Source organism: Cupressus sempervirens, chromosome 9 (genome assembly GCF_028749045.1).
Source record: "Cupressus sempervirens isolate cs-2001-9-10 chromosome 9, ASM2874904v1, whole genome shotgun sequence".
NCBI lineage: Eukaryota > Viridiplantae > Streptophyta > Pinopsida > Cupressales > Cupressaceae > Cupressus > Cupressus sempervirens.
The window spans coordinates 596794877-596822497 of NC_143126.1; positions in this window are offsets into that span (position 1 = coordinate 596794877).

Here is a 27621-nt window from a genome sequence, read left to right on the forward strand (position 1 = left end):
CTCTAGTGCCTCTTGCACTTCATTAATCTATGCTATGTTCATTGTTTTGTAGTCATAGCATGGCATGACTATTTCTTCATCAAGTGCAAGGTCTCCATAGTGAAGTACCCTTGCTACCTTGGTAGAGCTTGAGCCTGATGCTGAAATGTGTAGTGGTACTACATCAGTTCTCAACTACTTAGTAGGAGTCCCCATAGTAGGCCAATTGACTAGAGTTTGTATTCCCTCTCTCTCCTAAGGGGTCTTCTCCTCTTCCTTGTCTTCTTCTATTCTACCTTGATCAATTATGGTGATCAGAGGAGGTACACCTTGGCTTTATGTTGTAGAAGCAAAGGTATCTCTTTGTCTTGTTTTCTCCTTTGCTTGATCCTTGGTAGTTGAAGTTACTATCACTATGGAATCAACCTTAGCAATTTTATCTTGTGCTTCTTGCTCTTGTAGTTGTCCACTTGTAGCTACAGGAGGTTGTGAAGGTGGGTCTTGTGTAATCACCTTCTCCATGGTTATTTTAGCTACTACCTTCTGAAGTTCTTCTACACTCACCAGAACTAGGTTAGTACACAACTATGCTTGTAGTGAGGTTTAGTGAAGGATATTTTTGAGATTCTCTATAGTCAATGGGTTGATGTTCTAATTTAAAGTATTAGGAACATCCTTCACAAGTAAAATTTTTACAAATGTAGGTGCTACATATGGAGGACTAGGTGGTGGTAATTGTGTGTCTTGGACACTCTATTCCTATTTTTACTTCTTAGTTGTTGCCTCTTAGTTGTTTCCTTATCACCTTTTTTGTGTTTCTTTCTCCATTGTAACTTCATCTTTTTCTTTCTCTCCTTCTTCCTCCTTTTCATTTTCCTCTTCCTCATCATCATTATTCCTTCCCTCAAAGGGATCTTCTTGTCCTTTGTTGACTATTTGGATACCATATATAACTTTCCACATGATGGTGAACTTCTTTACAACATCCTCAATCTTATTTTGTATAATCCTGAAGGCTCTGTATTTGGGTGCAAATTTTTTCCAATGGTTCTTGTTAGCCTTGCATATTTGACCTTTTGTAAGGTCAAGCATTACATGAGACAATGTTGACTCTCTTAGTTTTTTCTCCATATTTAGGCAATAATGCCATTTATTTTCAACAATGGAGTATAATTCCTTAGGCATAGTATTATCAAGCTCAAGTGGACTAGTCTTGAACTTGGCCATCATAGTGTAGATAGATTATTCCACTATGTTCTACTCCTCTCTACTTAACTTATTAAAATCAATGGTTTTCAACATAGTTAAATCTGCATTATCCCTAATTTTATCAAAAACATTTTCAAGGTCAAATTTAGTGGTGTTACTTACCACTTTGAATTGTTCATTGTTAGATTTTTTCCTCTCTTCATCTGACTTTGAGGGTGCCACATATTTTCTTCTCTTCTTCTTTTTTGGCCCTCCTTGCTCTATGGATTTCTTCTTTTCCTATTCCTTTGCCACTTTTTGTTATTTCCCTTGTATTTGCCCTTGTGGTAGGCTTGGTTGGGCTTCGCTTGGCTACTTTCTTCTTTCCTTTTTATTGTGTTGTAGGTTGTTTCTATTCTTTCCTTTTCTTAGGTTCTACTTTAGGTGCTTCTTACTTGGCACCTTCTTCTTCCTTAGCATCCTCACCCATGCCTTGGTTTACTGCTAATGGATCTTTCCCTTGTTCATCTTCATCATCATTTGCCTCCTCATCTTCTTCTTCCTCTACCTCAACTGCCCCTTCTCCAAATTTAGCTTTGAGCTTCTTTACCAATTTATCCATTTTCTTCAATGTGTAAATAGTCTTTAACTCCATGTTTACCTTTGATCTCACCACATCATATGTGCCAAAATGTGGTGCACTCTTATCGAATTATTCTACTAACAATGTTGTTATTGTTGTAGATGCCTCATCAATATTTATTTCATAACCAAGAGGTCTAAGCCATCTAAAACTTGGTATGGATGCTTGAATATAGGTATAATAAATATCCACAAGAAAACATACATCATTTACATGCTGTTCAACTATTGAAATAGGTATCCTTGGTCTTTATTTCATGGATTTCTTGAAATCCTCAAAATAACTTGTCATTAGTGTCCCAAAATTAGCTCCTATTTGTTCAATTTATTCATTTACTTGAGCTAAAATGGACATGCTTGTTTTCCAACTAACTTTTCCAAAGGATGGAAATTCATTCTATACATAGAAAAATATACAAATCAAAATTGCACCAAATTTGGATTGTGCTCCCTTAGTTCTCCTTTTTGCTCCTAATTTCTCATTAATTTGTTGCAATTGTGATTTTGCAAGATCGTAAGCATGATCCTTCTTGACTAATTTGTACCCAACATCTATTGCAATGTAGGAACACTATTGAGTTTTCTAGATTGATAAAATTTGTATGAAATAACCCTACTAGAAAATTCAATAAGAGGATTCTGAATGGTATCTATGGTCATGCCTTTCTTGTTCCATTTTGCTCCTGTATTTTTCTCAATTGCTTCTTTAGAGTCACTTCTGAGAGTTTTGTGCCAATCTAGGGTTAGATACCCTGTTAATCTTTGAATAGTCATCTTTGATATTTTAATTGGGCCATCTTCTAACCATAAACTTCTATCATGAATCCTACTTAACACTATCCTGATCCATTATATTTTAGAGATAGTAGGGAACCTTAGGGCATGAGTTAAACCCTTCCTTTCAATGATTTGGAACTCTTCCTTCAAAACTCTATTTTTAAACAACCTATCATAAGCTTCTCTAATCTCCATGTCTCCAATAGAACCAATCTAACAATTATAACATCTCCTAACATCCTAGACCATTATTACCTTAGGAGGAATTATAGATAGGGCTCCAACTAGGTTGTTTTTGTATGCAACTCTAGGGGTAGGCCAAAAATCTGGTTGCTTAACTTCATTTGACACAAGTTGAACTTCAAATAGCTCTTTCTCCTATGATTTCCTAGAATTGGAGGCCATTTCTACTATCTAGGGTTTAATCACAAAAAAAATTCTAAAATTTTGTAGCTCGGAACTAGTATAAATACCTTGAAATTAATGAAATTGTGTTGAATCTACATAGAAATCTACTCAAATGCTTGGAATACTTCTTAGAAATCATTCAGCTCTCTTCTTCATCTTTTCTCTTTGTTCATCATGAGGAAAAATGATTCAAAATGTGATCATATACCCTTATTTTGTAGCATTTAATGCTTAGTACATTTACAGCTATCCACTCAACTTCTTAAGCATTTCTGCATTACTCAACTTCCATTGTCTTTTAACACTTGGCATCCATTGGAGTTTCCCTTACTCAGCTTCAACTAAAATTTCCCTTCACTTGACTTCCACTACCAGCTCAGTTGCAACTAATCATTTGGCTTCTATTGACTTTGGCAATCAACTCGGCATTTATTGGAATTTTACTCAACATCTGAAGACAACTTGGCAACACTGGTGAAAACTTGAAGTTTTAACTTTGCATCTCTGTTCATGCTAATATATTCTTTTTAGTACTTGCTTGTCTTAGAACTGATGTATGATAAAGCTATGTATATCAGTCCCACATACCTTCTTTTTCTTAGTTGGATGAAGTGTGACTACTTGACATTTTAGGTGAAGTGATCCCTTCATTTGATGTGCTACTTCCATCTTTCTTCTTCCATGTTTTATTCATTTCTCCTCTGATGTGTTCAACATCTACCTTTTCTTTTCCTTTGTTGAACTCTAATTTGGGTGTCTTTGACCTTGTTGGGCAATTCTTAGTGATGTGACCAATTTTCAAACAACTATAGCATGTGGTTTGGCTCAACCATCTACTATAGTTTCCACTGAAATGTGTCCTTATCCAATATTCAGGGATGTGTCCATATTCCTGACAATAGTGAAATCTATGCCTAGTGTTGTAGTCCCAATTGTAGTGATATCCATGATTATTTTCCCTTGGTGGTTGATTAGGTGTCCACATAGGCTTTGATTTGCACTCAAAAGCTCTATGTCCATACTTTTTGCAATTGTAGCAATGACCTTCAAATCTTGGTGTCTTGATGGTTCTAGTCCTATAGTCATGTGCTTAATGTCCTTTCTTGTTGTACTTGGGACAGTGACCCATGTTTTTAGATTTTTTGTGTTGATGGGCATTCTTTCTCTTGCACACATTAGAGGTAAGTCCCTTTTTACCACAAAAATGACAAGTAGGTTTAGTGTTCTTACCTTTGTCACTTCTTTCTTCTATAGTCTTGGATGATTCTCCTTTTTTAATGCTAGTGTATCCTAATCCTGAAGTATCATTGTTGGCTCTTGGTGATTTTAGTAGTTTTTCAAAGTACTTGATGGCCTCATTGGGTTTTTCAAAGGTCTTTAAAATCTCCTTCTCTCTTTTTAGGTCATTTTGTAGTTGTTCATTTTGCATCTTCATTGTGGAGATCTCTATGTCCCTAACATTTAGCTCATGATGTGCATTCATCATCTAACTTAGGGTGTCTAGCTACATGTTAGAAATTCTTGCAAGCTCAATTGACTTTTCTTCTAATCTGTTGGCAATGTTTCTCCTTTCTTCTTCTAGCATAGCCTTATCTTCAATGGCTCTTTTCTTCTGTTCAATCACTTCACAAAGCATCATGGCTTGAGATTCTAGTTCAAGCTTGAGCATTTTGATCTCTTCTAGTTGAGCTCTATTTTTCTCCATCAGATATACTATTACTCCATCAAATTCTTTATAATCTCCATTTGCAAACACCTTTGAGGTGTCAATCTCTTTATATTGTGTATCATTCTTAGCTATGGCAATTTCTCTTCTTCTCTTTAAGGATTTTGTCAATTCTTCCCTGGCTTCTTCCAAAGTATGTAGAGTGAGTTGTACATCAATCACCTAATTTTCTATGATCTTCTCAAATTTTTAGACTTCCATTTCTAGATCTTTTCTCCAAGCTTTAAGGCTCCTCCTTATGAGAACTTAGCTCTGATACCAATTGTTGAAATTATAGGTGGGAAGATTTACATCTGAGAGGGGAGTTGAATCAGAAGTAACAGTATTTAACCTCTAAAACTTTTAACTGAGATCATTTTCATGCATCTACCATATCTAATTAACATAAAAGTAAAGACATGCATGAAAATAGATAACACAAGATTTTGGTCACTTAGAAAACCCTCCAAAATGAGAAGGTAAAACTAGGGTGGGAATGATACCCACAAATTATCACTATAGCAATATGTAACTAATTAAGATTACAAAGTTTGACCACTTCCAATGGTTTTCCCTATGAAAGGCCTACCCTATTAAAGGCTTTACACTTTGTTAAAAGTGACCTAGTTAAAGGATTTACATACACTCACTTGGAATGTTACCCTTTTAAAGGATTTAGCACCTTGTTAAAGGTTTACAACATGGCTATTAGACCAACCTATTATCATTGGATTTTCATTCCTAATACAATGGCTAGAAATTATTAGAATGTGTTGTCTTGATAACTTACAATCTTCAATTGTTGATTCCAGATCCTTGTTCTGCATAGTTTATTCTGATCCTTCCTGATTTGATATGTCTTTGATCAAAGTGTTGATACTCTATTCTAACCAACTAGATTTTTTAATTATGCTCTTCCTCTATGTACTTTTACCCCTCTAAACTTTTCTAGCATTCTCCTATACAACTCTCACTCATACACAAACTATGGGGTACCATCCTCCTTTTAAAGGCTTCAAAGACTTAGGGTTAGGTATGAATCTATGATCGATATTCATCCTTCTTTTCCCACTCAAATATTTACACTTTTCCTATTGGTTGCATTACTTATTCATTTTTTTTATTGGTTGCATGCTGATTACATAGGGAATGTAAAATATTTGATCTTATCTTTTAGATCCTTTGAGATTCATCTTAAGTTGGCTCAAAAATGGTTTACATTTGAGTTTGTGAAGGCACAAACTCATATGTTGATCCTATGTTACTTGGCACTTACTGATTTCTTATGCTTAGCACATATAGGAATTCTATCTCACTTGGCTCCTATAGTAACTCTTTCTCACTCAGCATCTATACTTTTCTCGATACCTATAGTGACTCGGCATCACTTATCACTTGGCACTTGAATCTTGCTTGGTACCTGAAGTTCACTTGGCACCTACTAAATTTTTGACTTGACACATACTATAGCTTGACATCTATATTATACTCGACATCATCTTGTAAATTGGTTAAGTGTGTTGACACTCAATTATCAAAACCAATCTGAGACCAATAGCTAGCATACTAATCACACACCTTTAAAACTTAACCATAATCACTCTATGAAATCATAGACTTAACCTACTAACAATTGGCTAATAGTGATATGTAATTATTGTCATTTATGGCAACACATCATGTACATGTTTACAAGAAACCTTAGAAATAAAGATACTTAGTGTTTGGTAATCAAAAAATTGTCTAAGTATAGAATTTGGTTTACAACAGTTTATTGTTTTGTTTATAACTTGTTGTTGATGTCATATTATGACTAATAAAGTTATATGGAGATAGTATACATGTTTGTGATAACATTTATAACCTTGGAAGTTAGTATAGACTATACAAAATAGAGATATTTGTGTTTTGATGAAGTAGGATAGGAAAATTGAAGGAAAGAATTATTTTGTTTACAAAACAATTACTTGTCCAATTAGGGCCGACATCCTAGATGTTTACTCTAACTTGGAAAAGTGAATTGCGGTCTTAGCCAATGTAGTAGTAATCTATAAAGGCATGGTATTTATGCAAAGTACTTTTTGTGATAAGAAGTTTTGTAGTTGGAATTGCAAGTGCTATCTTGTAATAATGATTATATGTGAACTTTTATGAAAGTGATATATATGAAGTTTTATATGAGCTATTTGGTGATCCAAGATCGAGCTAAAGATTGGATATCAGTCAAGGAAGAAGATACAATATTTTTATCTAGGCTGATTACTTATGATAAGACTAGTCTTGGTTACCTAATTAATATGTCTACAAAGAAACCTAAGATTAGATTAGATCTGAAAGAAAAAGATAAATCTAATGATAAGATTGAATCCAATCAATCTTCTAAGAAACATAAAGAAATTGAGCAAAACAAAGAAATTGAAATATTGGATGAACCAAAACAAGTGGAAACTCCTAAGGAAACCAATTATGAATTTAGAGGTAAGTACTTTTTATGTAATTAAATAGGTCATATGAAAAGAGATTGTACAAATAAGTCATTTAATCATGTTAAGGACTTTTATTTTCATAGTTTTCATGGTATGGGTCTTAACGCAGTTGATTGTAGGAAACCTATGTATGATAATGATAAAAGAAATAGTAGAATGTCTAGAAATACTAACCTTGTAGATAGAAGAATATCTAATGAAAGAACATCAAGAGAACGAAGATCTGATGAAGATAGAAGATAGATCATGTGTTATAAGTATAACAACTTAGGACACATTGCTCAGAATTGTCATGCACTTGATGATTAGTGGAATCCTAGAAGTAGAGCACTTGCATGTCAGTTATGCAATAACTTTAGACACACAAAAGAGTACTACAAATTGGATAGAAACTTTAGAGACAGAAGGAACAATGGAAGAAACTTCAAGAATAGAAGGAACCAGGAAAGGAACTCCAAGACTAGCAGAGACAATGAAGAAAAAAGAAACATTATAAGTGAACTTCGAGAAGAATGTAATGAAGCATTTGTGAAAGGAGTAGAAAAATAAAAAGAAAAGTTAGATGATGATGAGATAGGAAGATCAAATGGATTTGTTGAGTTTTATTCAATTAAGTTGAATTAAGCTTGTTCACAACATCAAAATTTGAGAACTTCAGCCAGAGACCAAATTAGAGGTAGTAAAGTTGGGACAAGATGTATCTAGTTATGTTTAGAAGGTATCTAAGATTTCTTGTAATTTGGAGCTCATCTAAACAAGTTATAATGGAATTCAAAGTTACTCATATTGTAGCAAAGGTTGATTCTATAGAAAAATATAAAAAGTATGTTTTTGTAGAGAATTTTGTGATGCAAAGTCTTGAGGATGTTTATCATGATGAAAGGAGGCTATAGTAAACCTTAGGTGACATTTGAAGATCAGATAGATGATCTTGAATTGTTAATTGATTATAGAATGCAAGTATGAGCTTTTTCATCTTTGCAAGGTACACAATTAATGCAAGTTCAAGTTGATGGAATAAATGGAGTATAAAATTGATTTCCACTTCATTGCAAACACGTCTGAAGTAAAGAGCATTTAGAAGTGACTTGTTAGAGTGATTTTGAAGAAAACCCTATTTTTGGAAAGAGGTATTTTATCATTTTTTCCACAAATTTATTCAGTGAAAATTCATAATTGGTAAGATCATGGATATGTTATTAGTACATAGTGTTGAGAACAAGGATAGAACTAAGTTACAGATAGTTTTCATAAAACCTACTAATGGAAACCCTTACTTGGTGTTGTCTATCACTCCAAGAAACTTAGTTTATCTTGAAGATGTAGGAAGTTATTTGAAAAGAAAGTTTGAGTCAATTGGTAGTGAATTCATGGACAAAGACATGGAAGTAGTTTTAAACCACAACATGACAGTGAAGCCTAGATTTGAACATTAAAGGGAATTAGAGTTGTTTAAGTATCACTTCTACGATGAGTTAGATATAGATGGATGAACACATATTATACTAAGTAGGATACATGATGGAAAATTATGGATGCAAGACAATGTAGTAAATATTTTTGTCGACCTTATTCATGAGGTAAATAGTCTGAGTAAACAAGGCAGTGTACCTATAGGTGAGAAGATGGTCAAAATGAAAGTTAAAAGCTATACTAAAGTAGTATAAAATGAAATACTATGGTGATCAACACCATCAAGAAAGATGATGTGAGATTTCTAAGTAGAATTATTGCTTATTCTATTTGTTCAAGTTCTAAGATTGATGAAATTTTAGCAAGATTCATATATGCGGCATATAAGATATGTATAGAGAAAGAACAAGTAAATCTAAGTGAAATACTAAGAATACAACTCTTCAAAAACTTGGAAAAGATTAAGAGGAAAAAGAGTAGTGTGTTTAGATTTCAATCATTGATCATCACATATTCTTTCGTGTACTTAAAATATTTCCCTACTTATTAGTCATAGACATAATGAGTAGTGACAGATGCATAATGGAGAAGATTTTAGAGGTATGTAGAAGGTACCCTATAGACAAGATGTTAGATAGTGGCAATCTAATAATGAGGACATTTTATAATGAAATTAAACAGAGATTTAGAATTGCACATGTATTTGTGGACAAATTCAAGGAAGACATATGTATATTAGTTGATATAGATCATACATATATTCAAGTAGTGGAACGTTGGGAGACATATCTTGATCCCTTGAGCTATGAATTGAATGATCATGTTACAGTCGGTTATATTGATTTTTTGTTAAATTCAAATAGAGACAAATCAGAGTATAGATTTGGCACATATGATGAGATCACAAAACAAGCTCATCAAGAAACCTCAAAGAAGGCATCGCACAAGAAGGTTGAATCTATAATAAGAAGGCACTATTAGAGGTTGGAAAAATAGAGAGTGAATCTAAGGCTATGAGATAGACAATGAAGCAAGGTATACTAAACATACAAACTTTTTTAGTATTAGTTGCTAATACATCTTTGGAATAGAGCATTCTGTATGCAGTAGTATTTGATGTTCAGCCCACTAAACAGAAGAGAGAATCTGAGAGATTAGTTGAAGTGGTATCTACTAAGACTAAGAGAGTCAAACAATAGGCTACTAGACTTGGAAAAAGATAGAAAACATTGTTGACAATTGACTCCAATGATGAAGAAGATAAGGAACAAGAAACCAAGCAAGCAAAAAAGGTGACTCCACCTAAGCAAGTAGTAGGCAAAGCTTAGCAACCTTGGAAGCTGAAGATAAAAAAGATCAATACAACTATTGCAAATGAAGGTAATTTTTTTTAGATGAGAAAATTTTATGATTTGTGCAACAATTTTAAGAAAGATCAGATAGATATATCTACTGTGAGATATATTGTATCAAATAATCTGAAATTTTAGGACCTTAAGAGCATTATTAACCAAAAAGTCTATGAGAGACTCATTGAGTAGAAGGCTCCTACATGAGAAGAAGACCTTGAACTTTGGAAGCCTATGCTCAGAACCATTTGCAAGACTGATGATGAAGATGAAATAAAAATATTATTGAATAACCTTACATGATACTTGAGGAATAAATTGAGGCCATTTTTATTCATCATTGGTGAAAAGGATGAGCTAAGAAGAGAGATTGTAGTAGTAATTAGTCAAATAATGTCCTACTCTAGATTTGTTATGCATGGTTTAGAGTAAGTAATAAGATATAATTGATGGCTAAAGTTTGTGGATTATTAACTCACCCCCTCTTAGTACTCCCTATTTCTGACATAACCACCACCACTAATTGTTTAACTCCCACTTGGGCCCACAAGGACACATGGTCATTTTTCACTTCCCTACATTTTCTAATTTCCTCACATTTTCAAAATGTAGGAAAGTGAAAATCTTCAATCTCCAAAAGATCGATGATCACAAAAGACCTTAGCTATTACTATGTTTTCCCCTTAAAAGTTTTGGGCCCACTGAACACTCAACATCCACCTCATCCTCCTAGAAAATTAGCATGAAGCAACTAACACATGTTCCACCTCACCACTATTTGGAACTTTTCAAAAAATTTGACCCCGCATGGCCATATATTGAGATGTCACTTCACTGTATTCCTTAAAGTTTTTGCAGTTCCATAAAGTGGAAAAGAAACATACATTGATCCTCCAAGATTGCATGGCAAAAAAATAAACTAGCCCACCTCTTGCATAGTCAACATCTTTACTTGGTCCAATCATTAACTTAATCCAATGAAACATGCCCAAAATTCCATTGTGTTCTAACATGTCTCTAAGCTATTTTGAAAAGCTTTACTTTTGTGGCTCTAATAGGAAAGGGTCCACAAAAATCCATGTGGTGGCTTGTCACTTCCCCACATTCCTTAAAGTTCTTGCATCTTCAAAAATGGAAATGTGACCACCATAGATCTTATCACATCTAATGGTGAGTGAAGAAATTAGGAACATGTGGCCCACCCTACTAACAATGTCAGAAACTTAGCCAATGAAATGCCTTTGAACTATCATGTGACCTAATAGTTTTACCTTGTTTGTGGACCACAAGAAAACAAGACCCACATATACACATGGCACATCATCACTTCCCTACATTATTTAAAGTTTGGACATGTTTATAATGTGAGAAAGTGATTGCCATAGATCTATGCAAGATCTAACATTAGAAGAAGTTGTGGGGCTAGAAAATAAGCACAGGAATATAAAGAAATACAATAAGGTTTTACTTCATTTATTTTGCATTTCTTTTGTAATTATTTAATATAAAAATTTGGAGGTGACCATTGGATGGGCTTTGAAATTTTAATTCAAATATTTGGCAGGGAGGCATTTTTGGTTGACATTGACCAATGTAGAGTTGGCAAGGGATTTGACAAAAAAATAAGAGAAGAACATGCTTCTTAAGGAATTTGTGTAAGAGATGATTAAAAAACTAGAAGAAGTTTCTAACACTATAGGAAAGGTGAAAGAATAGTTGGAATTGGATAAAGAAAAAGGAAAGAGTCAGGCAGAAGTGGAAATAGAACCTGAACCAAACCCTCCTATGGTAGAGGAAACTTTCCTTAAAGCTTTAAAGGCACTAAGTGGCAAAGCACTAGAAGGCATTCCTATCTTTACTAAAATAATGGATGTAGAGTCATTTATGGAGTGGATTTAAGGCAAGGAAAATCACTTTGGATGTTATGGAGTAACATATACACAAAAGGTGAAAATAGACAAATCAAGGCTAAGAGGACAAGCCCTAACCTAGTGGAAATTCTTGCAAGAAGAAAGAGAGAAGCAAGGTAAGAATCCAATAAAAAATTGGAAGAAAATGGTGGCTAAAGTAAAGGAGAACTATCTACCTGAGGATTATGACATCCAATTTCATAAGAAGAGACAAAATCTCAGATAAAGAGACCTAGATGTAGTTTCCTACATAGAAGAGTTTCAGAAACTAAGCCTAAGGTATAGAGTCTAAGAACTTGAAAACCTTTTATTGTCAAGGTACCTAAATGGCCTTAGATGGAACATTCAATAAGAGTTGAGTCTCTTTAAAATTACTACCCTTCACATCTATTATCAAATGGCTATTAAAGTGGAGGAAAAACTCAAGAAGAAGTAAGACTCTAATACCAGGGGTAGAGGAAGAGGAAGAGAGACTAAATAGGTCATAGAGGTGGTTCAAGTGGGAGAGGTAATGACAATAGGAGCCAAGGGGACTCCAAGCTTTTAGAGAAAGGACATGAGTCAAATAATAGAGGTGGATATGGTAGAGGTAGAAGTTCTTACAAGAGTAGTAGAGGTAGATCAGGGGGTTTTGGAAGGAGTTCCCACTTTTCTTCGATGAAGTGTTATAATTGTGGGGAATTAAATCACCCAACTTATAGGTGTCTAGATAAACCATCATCTTCAGAAGGTGAGAAAAAGATTTCCTATGTTCAAGGAGAGGACTATTAAAAATAGTTAAAGGTGAGCCCAAATTTAAAGAAAGGAGAGAATCTCATGTTAAGGAGAATCTTGATCAAGACAACCAGTCAAGATGAACATAAATAGAGAAGGTATCTTTTTAGAGTCAAGTACAAGATATTGGGGAAAGTGTACAAAGTCATTATTGATTCAAGATCCACTAAAAATGTTATAATAGAAGAGGCAGTACAAAATTTGAATCTCACCAAGATACCCCATGAATGTCCCTACAAAGTCACCTAGTTGAATAAGGGGTAGAACATTTTGGTCAATGATAAAGTGTGGGTTGAGTTCACCATAGGTAAGTATCAAGATGGGATACTTTTTGATGTGCTACCAATGGATGCATATCATTTGTTGCTTGGTAGATCATTGCAATATGATAGGGAGGTAGTACACCATGGAAACGAGAATAAGCACACATTAAAGAAAAATGGAGTAACTTATAAGATTTAGTATTTGATATAGGAAAACATAGTGGAGAAGGAAAAATCTAATTCACTATTGTTGAGTGGGAAGGAATTATTAAAGGATATGAAGAAGGAAGAGGGAGTTGGATATGCCATACTGGTGAAACCAAGGGAGGAGATATCTAAATAGTCACCTATGCCAAAAGAGGTGAAACAACTACTAGATTAGTTAATGGAATTATCTATGAAGATACACTAGCTACATTACCCCCAAAGAGAGAAATGAGCCATCAAACTACTAGGGGCATCATTTCCTAACAAGGTTGTATACAAGATGAGACTACAATAGAATAAGGAGATAGCAAGGCAAGTCTAATAGATTTTGGACCAAGGTCTAATCAGGAAGAGTATAAGCCCATGTTTTGTTTTAGTGGTGTTGGCTCATAAGAAGGGAGTTAAGTGGAGAATGTGCACTAACTTTGGGGAAATAAATAGGATAACTATCACATATAGGTTTGGACTATTCCTAGAATAGAAGATAATAGGGAGTGTTAAATACTTCTCCAAGATTGATTTTAAAAGTGGCTACTATCAAATTAGAATGAAAGAGGTGATGAGTGGAAGTCATCCTTTAAGACTAAAAAGGGGTTATATGAGTGACTAGCAATGTCATTTGGGCTTACAAATGCACCTAGTATCTTTATGAGGGTGATGAGTGAAGTTATAAAGGACTACATAGGAGTCTTAGTGGTAGTCTACATGGATCATATCCTTATCTTTAGTTAGACCAAATAAGAACACATCAAACACCTATGAAGAAACTCCAAGAGGAAAAGCTCACCATAAAAAAGAGTGAGTTCATGAAACAATAACTAGTTTACCTAGGATTTGCAGTATCACAAGGCAACTTGAAGATGGACAAGACCAATGTTGAAGCCATTTTAAGTTGGTCTACTCCTAAGATAGGAACTAAAGTTATAATTTTTTATGGGTTGGCTCAGTTCTATAGGAAGTTTATAAGAAGATTTAGTGAAATTTGTGCACTATTCTTGACATCATAAAAGGAGGACTCAAGAAAAAGTTTGTGTGGACCAAATAATCCATTATAGGCTTTGAGAGATTGGAGAAGGAAGTTGCTACCTAACCTATACTAGTTTTTCCAAGTTTTGATAAGTCATTCTTAGTATAATGTGATGCAATTAATATTGTAGTAGGTGTAGTCCTAAGCCAAGAGGGCAAGCCAGTGGAATTATTTAGTGAAATGTTAAATGAGACCAAGTCTAGGTATTCATCTTATGACTTAGAACTATATGCTTTAGTACAAGCCCTTAAAAGGTGGAGGCATTACCTAGTTCCTAAGGAGTTTGTGTTTTACACTAATAACCAAGCCCTAAGTTACATCAGCACTCAAGACAAACTAATTTTGAGGCATATCAAGTGGATGGAACTATGCATCTTCACTATCAAGAACAAGAAAGGAGTTAATAATAAGGTTGTAGATGCCCTTAGTAGGAGGTTTCTCATTTTTTAGGACATCTAGTTGTATAGAAATAGATTTGATGAATTCAAAAACCTTTACAAAGGAGAGGCAATCTTCTCCGAGGTCCACAAGGTATGCACTAAATATGATAATCATTTTCATAGTGAATATGTTGACTACACATTGTAGAATGGGTTACTATTCAAGGGCAAGTAGTTGTTTGTCCCAATAGGCTATATGAGGGAGAATCTTATTCAAGTGAAACACAATGGGAGTTTGAGTGGAAATTTTGGGTTTAGCAAGACCCTAGATTTAGTAGAAAGGTTCTACTATTGGCCTAAGATACAGAAAGATGTAAGGAGATATGTGGAGTAGTGTGGAGTGTGTCAAAAGGAAAAGGGGACATCATCAAATGCAAGTCCCTAACAACCATAACCCATCCCAAATAGGCCTTGGGAGTGCATCAGCATGGACTTTTTAGTAGGACTACCTAGAACACCAAATGGTTTGTACAGTGTGTTTTGTGGTGGTGGATAGGTTTAGTAAGATGGGTCCTTTTATTACATGCAAAATAACACATGATGCTAGTCACATTTCCCACCTTTTCTTCAAGGAGATAGTCAAAATACATGGCTTACCCATGAGCATAGTTGCAAATAGAGATGTTAAGTTCTAGGCTATTTCTAGAAGACACTTTGCAAGATATTAGAAAATAGCTTATCTCATAGCTCTACCTATCATCCCAAAATAGATGGATAGACAAAGGTAGTGAATAGAGTACTTGGTAACTTGTTGAGGTGTTTGACTATGGAGTATGGACAAGGATCAGAACAAGTCATTCCTCAACAATAATTTTCTTATAACTATAGTACAAACAAGACTACAGGGAGAAGTCCATTTGAAGTGGTATATGGGTTACATCCAAGAGGAGTTCTTGAGCTCAAAGACTTGAAGGGTTATGAAGGATTTAGTGGTCATGTCGATGATTTTCCCAGTCAATGAAAGACATACATGAGAAAGTAAAGAAGACCCTAATGCATGAAAATCAAAATTTGAGAGCTCAAAGCAATGAAGGGAGAAGAGATCTATAGTTTGAGGTAGGTGATTTGGTGATGGTATTCTTGAACAAGGCTAGATTAGAGAAGGGCATACCAAGTAAGCTATAGATAAAAAGGATTGGACCATGTAAAGTGTTGGCTAAATATGGGCCAAATGCTTATAAGGTGGAATTACCCAAGGATATTTCCATCTCTCCTATATTAAATGTGAAGGACTTTATTAGATACAAAGGACCAAAAAAAGATGAGAAATAATATAGTATTGAGGTAAATAAGGATGTTGAAGAACTCAAGGTACCTAATCAAATCAAGCCACAAGTTGAAAGGATTCTAGAATCAAGGGTCAAGAAGAAGACTAGGCATAAGATATACATGGAACATCCAGTGAAATAGAGATATCAACCAAAGTAAAAGGCTACTTGGGCAGTTGAGAGTGACTTCAAGAAGCATGGCATCAGCGAAGAGGTGTTAACACCATAGGTTCCCTAACTTGTTTTTTGTAGGGGGGGAATGGTGTAGGAGCACCTTCATTTTTGCTTGTAGGTTGGTTTAGCCAACCACTAGGTAATAAGGACTAAGTTATGATATCCCAAAAAAAATTTCATGTGGATAGCTATAGGGTTGAGTTGAGTAAAGTGTTTTGAGTGATCATTTAGGATCTAGGTGTTTAAGTCCTAGAAAGTCAACAAAGGATTAAACTTTGAAAAAGACCCAAAAAGGGTGTGGTTTTTGATATTTTTATGTTTTTAGTTTTTTTAAGGTCATATTTAATTTTTTGAACTCAATTTTAACCATTGAGGTTAGTGGTTTGACAAAATTGTAAAAGATGTAAAAGTTGTTAATGACAACTTTGCTATTTTGCAAAGTTGTCATGACAACATTTCCTAAAACCTAGGAGATGGATTTAATGGTGCCCAAATCTTTATCAAAGGGTCTACACATGTGGGAATAGAATATTTAAGGCCAACCAAATCCTAACATGGCAGTTGGTGAATTTATTGTACAGATTGTGGATTGAGAACCAAGATTTTGAATTGAGTTTTGTGATAGAGCCTTGATCTAGACATTTAATGGATTGAAGGAACTATATAAATGCATTAATACTTTAACTTTAGTTATCTATTAAATATTTGTGTAATTTTTTATTTTTTGGTACATTTCTTGATCATTTTGTAAATTATTCAAGTTTCATTGGTTTGTTGTCTAGTTCTAAAAAAATCATGTAAATAATGGCTTTACCTTGAGTTCTTGTGGTTCAAACTTCATGGACACTTGGAATAAAGTAAATCACAATGTAAATATTGTATACAACAAGTTTGGATTAATTTCTTGTAGGGGAACTATTTTTATTACCAAGCCCTAGGTGAGTACAATATCATTTTGGCTAGTGGTTTTTGTAGAACAATAGCAAGAGGACTTGCTAAATAGATTGGATTGAACCAATAAATGGTGTGATAATGTAGATGGATGTGTTATTTTTATGTATATTCAAGGATAGTAGTAGTGGATTTTTTTTACAAAACCAATGGAAGCGTAGAAGGAAGACTTGCATACATGCCCCTATAACCCTTGAAAATAGGGGTTTCCAAGAAAGCCAATGTACGAACAATGTCAAAGCCTGAGACCCAAGAAATATTTGATTCTTGATTGATGGTAGAAATAATATAGAGTTGGTTTAGGGATTTATTAAGGGGAATTTTGAGAAATCCAAGAAACCTAGTTTCTAGGAGGCCTAATTGAGGTAAAAGGGCTACAAGGCCTAAAACTAGGAAAATAAGAAATCGATAAGAAACCTAGGAAGGAATCTATCAGGATGGATCAAGGAGGATAGAAAACCAACAAGAAATAGAGGGTAAACCTATTCATATACTGAAGAGAATTTTGGGAGGAAGAGTGGGTAGTTAAGCCCATGAGTGCATAGGTTGAAGGTGGGGTATAGTTGAAGTTTTAAGTTGGTGGAGAGTTCTAAAAGGGATAGGGTTCCTAGAATTGATCTTTGATTAGGGTAAGGAAAGTACCCTAGAAAGGTCTAAGGATAGGTCTTAAAGAGATCTAGAAGATCTCTTGACTAGTAGTTAGATCTTCCCATTAGTATCATTTTGTTGAATGGTCATTTATTTCCTTTTCTTTAAGGATTTCCTTTACTCATCTTTTGCTCCTTCAAGTTGTTGCAATATGATTGAGATTTCAATCATCTAGTTCTCAATTATTTTTCCCATCTTGTATTCCTCCATCTTCAATATCTGATCCTCTCAAGTTGTTAGACTTTTTCAAGAGAACTAGGCTCTAATACCAATTTTTGAAAATGGTAATGGGAAACAAGATACTACAAGGGGGAATGAATCAAGATTTGTAATACTTTTCTTTGATAAAATAATTCACTTATCATCTATCTTAACATTTAATTCTAAAATGAAATCAATCTAAGCATGACATCCATGAAAATCATCCACATAACACAATGATTTTGGTTACCTAGAAACACTTCAATATGAAGGTAAAACTAGAGTGGGGATGAAACCAACAAATCTTCCATTTTGCATCAAAAAATTTAACTTGTTAGGGTTACAATTTTGATCATTTTAGATGATCTACCCTATGAAGGATCTACTCTGTTAAAAGCATTTAAGAGTATTAGGTATTACCCTATTAAATGATTTTATACTTAAAATAAAGTAAGCACTCTTTTAGGGGATTTGAAAAGGTTCTTTAGAACCACTCTATTAAGAAATTTTCCATGACTCAATCTATTAAAAATGATTCAGTACTTGATCCTTCAATTTTCTCTAAAATCTTATTACAGATCTCCTCTCTTCAAAATCTCAATCTACTCTTGTTATCTAATATCTTTGTTTTGTCCTTCACTACTTCAGTTACAATGTTTGAACTCCTTTCAAACTTAGTCTTCCTTCTCTCTATGCTTAGCATGTTCACTCCATCACTTCAATTCCATTCTCTCATACATACATAGATCCTAGGGAAGGAACCCTTCTTAAATAGATAATCACGGTATGTTATAGATTAAGATCAAAAATCCATATTTTATCCTTTTAATGTTTTCCCTTCTAATTTTCTAATTGGTTAGCCTAATTTTCTAGGGATTATTGTCATCTAACAAAATATGTAATCTACTTCTTAATTGTTTCCATGATCTGTAAATGTTGTATAGAAGTTGGCTAAAATTGTTTACATAAGTGTTTTTACAATTACAAAATCATATGTCAAAATTGGTTTACTTAGCACTTGAATGTTTTGATGTTTGATAATAAATAACATCCATGTTTTCACTTAGCTTCTACTCACTCAGTATATTTTTTTCATTCAACAATAACTAACTTTCTACTTGCTCAGTCTCAACTAGGGTGCTCAGCAACCTTTGGCTTGTTTGACATCTGTTGACAAATAAACAAGTCCTTTATAGCTTGGTCTTCTCTAGATGGCTCAGTCATAGTGATGACCATCCAAGACTTCCTTGGAAATGACTAAGTATTAGACACTAATAGGAAACTTAGGCTTAGATATCAACAATTCCTTCTAATTTAATTATTTTAGAGAAAAATTAGTGTTCAAGAATAGTTTCTGCAGTTGAGTAGGAAGAACATCAAATAGATGTTGGAGATTTTGAAACAAAATTATGGTACAAAAGACTTTGGTGCATAAGTGAAAAAGGTCTACTTCATTCAAAGAAATTTTGACATGGTATAAAATGTGTCAACATGGATTCTTGTGAAATTTTTGTTTATGCAAAATAATAAATAGTGAGTTTTATGGATTACTTGTGTTATCACAATATATGATAACAAGTCCTAAAAATTGTATCCTAATATCTTTCAACATCTGCTTAATCCACATCACTTGATTAGAGTTATTTGCTATTGCTATATACTCTTCCTTAGCTATACTCTATGAAATATAACCTTGTTTCTTGCTCAGCTAAGAAACCAATCTTCCTCCAAGAAAGAATACTCCACCACTGGTGCTCTTTCTATCATCTATACTACCTACCCAATATGCATCAGTATAATCACACAGAGTGAAATCACTCAATCTATCATACCATATCCCATAATCAAGTGTTCCCTTCAAATATTTGAATATCCTTGTTACTACTACATAACAATACTCCTTATGATAATCTTGAAATCTAGCTAAGTTCGATATTGCAAACCCCCAATCATGGATATATACTAATTTTTCTCAACTATAGGTGTCTCATCTTTTCTAGATAACTTGAGGCTAGTTATCATTGGTATACCAACAAGCTTACAAATTTCCAAGCCAAATCTCTTCAACAAGTCTTTCAAATACTTATCTTGTGAAATAAAAATACCATCATTTTTCTATATAATTTGAAAACTTAGGAAAATTTTCATTTCTCCTATCATATTAATTTCAAACTCATTCTTCATTTCTTTAGCAAACTTATCACTTGCTTCATCATTACCTCTAAATATTATGTCATCAATAAATATTACTATTATCAACAATCTATTCTCATTTCTTTCAAATATGAGTTACTATCTATCGTACCTTTAGCAAATCCAAGCTTTGTCAAATAATTTTCCAACCTTGGATAGTAGGTTGTTGGTGTTTGCTTCAAACCATATAGAGATTTCTTCAGTCTACATACCACATCTTTTTCTTCTATTAGAGGGAAACCTTTAGGCTACTCAATGTATACTTCTTGTTCAAGTTCTCCATCTGATACATTTTGAATTTCTTATTTTTTGCATAAGCTAGGAGCATTCTTCATGCTTCCATTCTAGCTATAGGGGCATACGTACCCTCATAGTCTATTCCTTCTTGTTGTGAATATCCTTTGCACACAAGTTTGTCCTTATTTCTTACCACTTCACCTTGTTCATTCCTATTATTTCTAAATAACCCTTTGGTTCCAATAACAGTCTTGTCTTTAGGTCTTGGAACTAATTCCCATGTTTCATTCTTCACAATCTGATGTAATTCTTTCTTCATTGCTTGAATCCAATGATCATCTTTACATGCTTCATCTATACTCTTAGGTTCAACATGAGAAATCAAACATATCTCTTCATTAACTCTATTCATTGTCATCACACCTTTGTCTTTTTTTCTAATTATCTTCTCTAGAGGGTGATTCTTTTTTAGATCCCTATTAGAGGTAGGAGTTGCTAACTCAACTCTTACTTCTTCTCTTGGTTCAGATATTTCTCCTCTTTTCTTAACAATTTGTACATCATTTTGCAAATCATTGTTAGTCTCAAAGAAAACTTCAACACTCCCTCTATCAATTCTATGATTGTCTTCTTCCTTAATATCAACAATACTTACTAAAGCCATCTCTTCAATTATTTTCTCTTTCATAACCATTTTAAGCTTATTATCTCTATCATCGTTATCATTCAACAATATTTTCATACTTTCTTTAAATTCTTCATCTTCATCTGAAAGTGAACTCTTTCTAATCTTTCTTACTCTCTTAGAACATCTAGATGAAAAATAACCAAACTCTTTGAATGTCCAACAAATGAAAATTTTCATAACTTCTGGCTCCTTTTTCATAAGTTGATCAATACCTTCCTTGATCTTCATGTCTTCTTCTGATATAGATCTATCTTTACTTGTGCTTCTATTGTTTTGTATGCAACAAAAGGATTTTGGAAGTAGAAACTCAATGCTTTTTTCTTTGCACAAATATGATAACTCACCAATAATCTCCATCTTCTTGGTGTCAAAATCTCCTCTATCTAACTTGGGACTATCTTTTTTGAAATTACTTTCCATTGATCTCCCAAATCTTTTAATCTTTCTCTTCAAGGACCTAATACTCTAATACCAATTGATAGAATATAGAATCCACCAATATCACTAAGAGGGGGGGGTGAATCTATTATCTAACTATTATCACAATTATCAACCTTTATAAAACTTAGCCATATGAGAAATATAATCAAAAACCACAGCAAGATACTCATGCACAATAATGGTAGATATGTTAACTAGGGAAACCCTTGATCAGAAGGAAAACCCCAATGGGAATGGTACCCACAAGATGATCTACTAATATAAATATTTCATGTTAGAGGATGGACCCTGTTAGGAGTCTATAACAACATTCAGTACATATGACTCCCTGTTAGGAGAATTTGAATCTCTGTTAGGAGATTCCAACCCTCTTAGGAGTTGTTCCAACCCTATTAGGAGTTCTGGAAGGCAAAAGGACTCACTTTCCAAATAGATTCAGGGGAAGGACCAATGAACCCACTATCCAAATGATCTATGTATTATTCCTTGCAGAATAATAGAATTGAATTATACTTCCTTCCTCTTTCTCTATCATGTCAAGGGGACCTTTACTTCTTTTGATCTTGATACCAAATCACAAACCTCACATCCAATGATCCCTCAGATCACTTTCTTTTATCAAATACTCTTCTCCTTTTCACACTTCCTTGATTACTTCACAAAAAAATACTTTACAAATAAGGAAAACATATTTTCTTTATAACCTATCTTCAAAATAATTCCTTGAGTCATCCTTGACACTTTCTTAATTAATTCATAATTACAATAACATTTTTAGCTCATAGTCTATTAAAAACTTCACCACATGTGACTTCAAGATTATGCACTTATTGAAATCACCATTAGACTGGCCTTGATCACTGTGTAACTACACATCACCAAATTATATCTTTACTAGAAGATATAATATAATCATCAAAAACTACTTTCCATGCACTTTTTCTCTGCACTTCTCTCTATAAATCACTTATAGCTTTTGTACATCTTCAACTTAGATTATGTGCATTTGAGTAAAATATGTCCTTAATTGTGCTTCACTTATACATCAAAACTTTATCTATACAAAAAATGATCTATGTCTACTACTCTGCTAGTCTTTACAAAATTACTACTATATTGACATCAATGACAAACACATTCATGATTGCAATACGTCAATAGTCTCCAATGCTTGGGATACTCCCCAAAGGATAGTCATGCTAATAGTTATTATGTTACATTCATTGATGATGCAACTAGGAAAGTGTGAATTTATTTCCATAGATAGAAGTTTGATGTATTTTAAACTTTTGAGAAATAAAAATGCTTGATTGAGAATGAGATTGGTAAAAGGATAAAATGTCTTAGATCTTATAATAGTGGTGAATATTGTACCCAAGAATTTGAAGATTATTACACCTCTAATGGTATTCATAGATAGAAAATTGTTCCAAGTGTAGACACCTAAATTTGATTACATAGTTAGATAATCCTATTTAGTCATTTCCTAAGGTTATTGATTAAGTATTTAGTATTTAATTATTTTATGTTATCCCTAGTTAGTTAATCTAAATTAATTAAATATAGTCCAATTGATAAATCAAAAGACAACCAGAAGTTTGATTATTAATTAAATCGTTCTTCTACTATCAAATTGAATATATGCATAATATCTATTTTATTTAACCCTGAATTCCCCTTTTGATTAAATAATTTTTTTTATCAAATCCTCAACCCCTAACTAACCCTTAACCCAATCCTAAACCCTTAGTTCTACCTCAACCTAATCCATTCACCCATGCTAACTCTATTTAGTTAATTGATTAAACCCATTTAATTAACCAACCCAATTTCATTTCTCTCACATTCCCACTTGCCTCTTTATCCACCTCTAATCTAAGCTTAACCTCACTCTAATTATTGATACAACTTTAATTATGGATTAAGAAATCCTAACCCAAAGAAAATTTCACACTCATGTCCAATCTCTTACACTCCCTCTTAATTTCCTTAAATTCCACCTTAAACACCTCTTCCACATCTCTTACATGTTTATCCCCCTAATAACTCCATTTTTCTTATCCTATCACATCCTCTCCTTGTAACACCTATCACAAGGTTATGGATTTGAGAAATCACAATCCATATCCTTCCCTCTCCTTGTATCCTAGCCCTCCCTCACCTTTTCTCAACTTTACATCATGGGTCTCCATTTTCACCTCCCTTTGACTATAAAATGAACCCACTCCCTTTACAAAAGGGATCCATATTTTATGTTAATTTTATAATACTCCATTTTCCAAAAAAATCATCCAATACACCCTTACAATGTAAAAATCACTTCATAGCTCCATCTCTTGTGTTTACCATTGAAATCCACCTTCCATCCATCTAAAGGTTTGAAGCTAACTTGAGCACGGATACCTCCATCCTTGGGACAAATCCATTCAACAAAGAAGGCTTGGGGTTTTTTTTATTTGGTTTTTATTCCTCTTTTTTTGTCCATTTATCGGAGTTAATCTAGCTTTTTTTTATTGAAAGATTTGTTTAATCTTGGTATTCATTACACTAACATCCTAGGTGATACATTTTGGCACACCTAGTGTGACTCAAACCCAAGGCCAAATGGTACAATGAAAAAAAAAATTTGGCATTCATCATGTTAAGGGACATCCCATTCTCAAGTGTATGAAACTTAGGGAGTATGTGCAAGATCTTATAAATCACAAGGACATCACAGTGGGAGAACAAGCTTCCCCTAACATATGGATGTTGATCTATCAAAATGCATTCCCACTGCACAATGATAGGAATATAGTCAAGGCACCTTTCCCAAACAACAATACCAACAACAAAAAGAACAATTTTTTTTTTGAAAATAAAACTCAACCCAAGCAATGTGATGTCCATGAAAAACAAAATATTATACCTCATCATACCTTTACTATCATAACTTGATTCAGTGCATATCCTAGGTTGAGCCCTCTATCAATCTTCCCAACATCAAGGGCCTAGATAACCAATGTGTTATTACAGCTTGGTGAATGTGGCTAAATATTGTAGGTTTATCAACAGATGCTCCTTCAAGAGTGCAATATAACATTTTGCAACACCTTGAGAATATGCTAGCCCAAATCTCCATCTTGGATCTCCTTCATACTATCCCACTCCATAAAGAGATCCTCACTAATACACTCCCTGAATCTTTTTTCCCCACAAACATCAATGTGACTAAATTTTAAAATCTATTAGGATGCCTATTTGCATCATGTGCTTTATCCTTCAAAACTTTTGACATCCCTAAAATTGAGCCAGATCACATTTTCCCACTCTATATAATTGTTATGGTTTTTGACATAGCAGTAAAGAGGTACATGATAGACAATGGGTTGGCCCTAAACCTATGTAATTTAAAGTTCATCAAACAAGTAGGGTATACTTAGGTAGATATCATAGATGAGATCATCACAATAAAAGCCTATGATAACCTAGAGAGAAGTATAGAAGGCACTATCATGTTTCCTATTAGATTTCATCTTACAAATCAATAAATGGTGTTTCATGTGATTAATCTTAACCTTCCATAAAAATACTCCTTGGCCAACCTTATAGTCATGCATTAAAGGTAATTCCATCCACATATCATTAGTGTATCAAATTTTTGCATTAAGACACTGAGATAGCTATCCATGTTAATCCTCATCCCTTTACATACTATTGTCCTTTAGATGCATCCTACCCCCATCATAACCATTTTCCTAGGATTGATATTGGCACTTCTATCACTAGCTCTTTCAACACCTTTCATGACCCTCACACCATCCTTGTGTCCACACTCTCTACAATTAAGATTAACCACTAGCTATATGGTGAGTATAGCCTATTAGAATCATTTACTATTGGAGCCTTACCTCTTTACCCACATACAAGGGTGCCCATCACATCAAGGCACAAAGAAAGATTTAATGAGTCAGCTCAAATAGATTGGGTCCTCCACTTTTATCACCAATGGAATCTTAAATGGACAAGAGATGGCCCCATATATCAGCACTTGGTTGTACAAAGAATCACCTCCCAAAGACGAAGGACTCCTTGACTATTTGAAAGAAAAATATTCCAAATAATACCAAATTGATACAAAGAAATAAGATTATCAAAGAAGTGACTTAGGTCAAGAGGGAATAAGTTATTAAAAAAGCACAATAGAAAGGCCTTTGCTTTGGACTCCCTATAATTGGGGCACTAGTAAGAATGTCCATACCTTCTTTAGCATCTAGGATGAACTCATAGAATTTGAAGACATTCCTAAGGAAGTTGAAAAGGAAGCCCATGACAATATCCACAATGATGACATTTTCCTGGGAGGCTTTTTTTCTTGATGAACTATCCATCAACCTCATTGACCTTCTCCTTTCCCATCCCAAACTCATTGATTGGGACCAACCAAGAATACACCATATTTATGAGTTCCCTACTAAGAATGTGCTCCAAAGATTCATGGGATCTAAAGCACCACATATAAAGGAAAAATTACCATAATCATATGTCTACAAACTAGAACCAAAGGGTTACTTTGGGGAGCAATAAATCTCTTCTCTTAAAAATGATAAGAAAAACAAAGATAAAAATGAAAAAATAAAAGAAAAAAGATCCCCTAGTGAAAACTCTTATGGAGTGCCATCAGATCAAGTCAAAAAAGAAAATGAAATTAAGGATGTATCTGATGGGTAAGACCTCTTTAAGGTTCCTAATGATGGAGATTTCTTCCTTCCTTGCAAATCACAAACCACATGTATCATCTATTTTGGTTAAAGACACTAAGTTAGTTAATATGATCCTAATAGATACTCCTAGAATCACCTACATGGAAGCATAACTACTAAAAAAACAAGAGGATGATCTCATAGAGGTAATTTTTAGGAATATTGGTCAATTCACATGGTCATACTAGGACATTCCAGGACTGGGCCTAGAGCTAGTTGTACATCACCTTGTAGTAGATTGAGATGTCAAACCCATCAAAAAAAATATGCATCCTAAAGTAGTCTCACTAGTTCAAGTTGAACTAGAGAATAAATTAGAAGCCAAAGTCATATGACCAATCAATTACTTAGTAAGGATCTCTAACATGGTATTAGTCACCAAGCCCTCTAGTGATATCAAGATCTGCATAGACTTTAGGGATCTCAATAAATCTTTTCCTAAGGATGATTCCCCCTTGTTAAACATAGATATGATTATAGACCTTATAGTTAGACCATAAGTTTTGTCTACGATGGATGGATTTTCAAGATATAATCATATCTAAATAGTAGAAGAATATTAGCAAAAAAAAACATTCACAACCCTGTGGGGTAACTTCTACTACATCATGATACCCTTTCGAATGAAGAATGAAGGGGAAACCTATCAAAGAGAAATGACATCATCTTCCATGACCTTATCCATAAGACTCTTGAGGATTATGTGGATGAAATATTGGTCAAATGATTCAACAGTTTGGACCACCCACATGACCTAGAAGAGATATTCAATTGTTTGACAAAGTAACACCTCAAGTTAAATTCAAAGAAATGTATCTTTGGTTTTGTATCTAGAAAGATCCTAGGATTCATAGTATCATAGCGAGGCATAAATATTGAACCCCAAAAGGTCAAATCTATCATGGGTATGCCACCTCCAAAATATTGGCATAGTTTTGTAGTCTCCAAGGCAAGTTGCAACCGGTCAGGAGGTTCATTGCACACCTTGAAAACAAATGTCAACCATGCATGCATCTACTTAAGAAAGATCAAAACTTAAAATGGGAACCTATATGCCAATGTAGCTTTTAGAAGATAAAGCAATATTTATCCAATCCACCTATTTTAGTTCCACTAATCACAAAAAGACCATTAATCTTCTATATATCATCTCCCCCAATAGCAGAATGGGTTCTCTTGGCCTAGCTAGATAATAACAATAAAGAAAAAACCATGTACTACATCATTCGTACCCTTGTTGGATATGATCTCAACTACACTCCAATGGAAAAAGCTTGTTTGATAGTGGTTTTTTTCCACTCAAAAACTTTTCCACTACATTCTTAGTCACACAATTAAGCTCGTATAGAAGATTGGTCCCTTAAATTCCATGCTCCCATGTACAAAACTCACAAGGAATTTAGCTAAATGGGTCATGTTTCTCAGTGAGTTTGACATTTGATACATCAATCAAAAATCACTCAAAGGATAAGTTATCATAGATCAATTAGCCAATTCACCCTTGGATGAT